General features: G+C 29.3%; 1 non-coding gene and 1 pseudogene across 1 annotated transcript in view; both read right to left on the reverse strand.

The window, feature by feature from the left end:
• LOC129251602 (large subunit ribosomal RNA) overlaps positions 1-1,583 on the reverse strand; it is a 3,988-nt gene extending 2,405 nt beyond the window's left edge. Inside the window, exon 1 of the ribosomal RNA XR_008583028.1 lies at positions 1-1,583. This exon is cut by the window's left edge and continues 2,405 nt beyond it. This is a non-coding gene — a ribosomal RNA (large subunit ribosomal RNA).
• A 442-nt stretch (positions 1,584-2,025) lies between these two features.
• Positions 2,026-2,206, reverse strand: LOC129251603 (5.8S ribosomal RNA; annotated as a pseudogene).
• Between the last annotated feature and the right edge of the window lie 294 nt (positions 2,207-2,500).

Here is a 2,500-nt window from a genome sequence, read left to right on the forward strand (position 1 = left end):
ATAAATCATCTACTTTAGCGGTAATGTATAGGTATACAACTTAAGCGCCATCCATTTTAAGGGCTAGTTGCTTCGGCAGGTGAGTTGTTACACACTCCTTAGCGGATTACGACTTCCATGTCCACCGTCCTGCTGTTTTAAGCAACCAACGCCTTTCATGGTATCTGCATGAGTTGTTAATTTAGGCACCGTAACATTACGTTTGGTTCATCCCACAGCGCCAGTTCTGCTTACCAAAAGTGGCCCACTGGGCACATTATATCATAACCTCAACCTTCATATCAAGAAAGGTGAGGTTCTTACCCATTTAAAGTTTGAGAATAGGTTAAAATCGTTTCGACCCTAAGGCCTCTAATCATTCGCTTTACCAGATAAGATTATTTTATATAATTTTTAAATGCACCAGCTATCCTGAGGGAAACTTCGGAGGGAACCAGCTACTAGATGGTTCGATTGGTCTTTCGCCCCTATACTCAATTCTGACAATCGATTTGCACGTCAGAACTGTTTCGGTCTTCCATCAGGGTTTCCCCTGACTTCAACCTGATCAAGTATAGTTCACCATCTTTCGGGTCACAGCATATATGCTCAAGGTACGCTCCAGTTAGAGGTATAAATAATAATAAATTATCATTATACATAACTATATGGAACGCCCCGGGATTGAATTAATTGACTATTTATTAAAAAATAGACTAAAAATTAATCCCATTATATTTAAGTTAAGTTAATTATGCCATTAAGTTTAATATAACTCAATGACTTGCACATATGTTAGACTCCTTGGTCCGTGTTTCAAGACGGGTCCCGAAGGTATCCTGAATCTTTCGCATTGTTAATCATATAAATGCATACAAATAAATATTAATATCATAGATATTAAATTTTTTGTAAAATTCAAAAAATGAATTTTAGCATTATATATAATAAAATCTATCAACACTTTATCAAATCATTAGTATTTATTTTATGTTAATATGCTTAAAAAGCAAATTAATTTAAATAAACTTAATATCACCAATGATCTTTTGATAAATACTTTATTATGTTAATAGATTACAATGTCCTTATATGAAAAAAATGCACATTATTTTTTTAATTATTTAATGATGAATTTTTCATAATGGATATTCAGGTTCATCGGGCTTAACCTCTAAGCAGTTTCACGTACTATTTAACTCTCTATTCAGAGTTCTTTTCAACTTTCCCTCACGGTACTTGTTTACTATCGGTCTCATGGTTATATTTAGTTTTAGATGGAGTTTACCACCCACTTAGTGCTGCACTATCAAGCAACACGACTCTTTGGAAATATCTTTCTAGTAATCATTAACGTTATACGGGCCTGGCACCCTCTATGGGTAAATGGCCTCATTTAAGAAGGACTTAAATCGTTAATTTCTCATACTAGATATTAAGATATTCCATACACTGCATCTCACATTTGACATATAGACAAAGTGACTTAGTGCTGAACTATTTTCTTTTCGCTCGCCGCTACTAAGAAAATCCTTGTTAGTTTCTTTTCCTCCCCTCATTAATATGCTTAAATTCAGGGGGTAATCCCATATGAGTTGAGGTTGTTTTAATATTCTTTTTTTATCTTCTCACAATTTAATAAAAAAATTATATCATCTTTTCATCTCTATTTTTCTTTTCTCCTTTTATATATTGTAAATATATAAAAATAATAATAATGTAAAATGAGGCAATCCTAGAATAAAAAATTTAATTTTTATGCTAGACATTCCTCCTTTTAATTACATATATAAATTATTATTTTATATATATATATAAATAATATGAAAATTTTTTGTAAAGAATACTTAGATTCAATATTTTCATCATTTCATTTTATTTGAGAGGATTTTTTTTTTAAAGAATATATAATAAATAAAATTCATTATATATCTTTATTTTTTTTGCTATTAATATTATGAATTATTTAAAATCCAATAATATACACATTTGCTTAAATTCAATTATTTTTATAAAAGAATAAGCAACTTATTTAGCATAGTCTTACAACCCTCAACCATATGTAGTCCAAGCAGTACTTTAAAATTGAATTTAATGTACATAACAGCATGGACTGCGATATGCGTTCAAAATGTCGATGTTCATGTGTCCTGCAGTTCACACGATGACGCACAGTTTGCTGCGTTCTTCATCGACCCATGAGCCAAGTGATCCACCGCTTAGAGTATTTTTTTATTTATTTTTATTTATAACAAATGTCAATTTTTTTTTGCATATATTAATTGAAAGAGTAAAATTAAATAATATTAATAATATATAAATTGATTTTCTTTCAATAATATATATCAAATATATTTAACTCTAAACATTTTTATTAAGTTGCGAATGTCTTAGTTCAACAATAATACAGTGGTGGTATTTATTATGATTCAATTATTTTGTATTTTTTTAATCATTTTATGTATATATAATAATATAATAAATATATACCACTTTTGTTATTGTGAACAAATTAACTTAT

The sequence above is a fragment of the Anastrepha obliqua genome, unplaced genomic scaffold (genome assembly GCF_027943255.1).
Source record: "Anastrepha obliqua isolate idAnaObli1 unplaced genomic scaffold, idAnaObli1_1.0 ptg000031l, whole genome shotgun sequence".
Classification (NCBI taxonomy): domain Eukaryota; kingdom Metazoa; phylum Arthropoda; class Insecta; order Diptera; family Tephritidae; genus Anastrepha; species Anastrepha obliqua.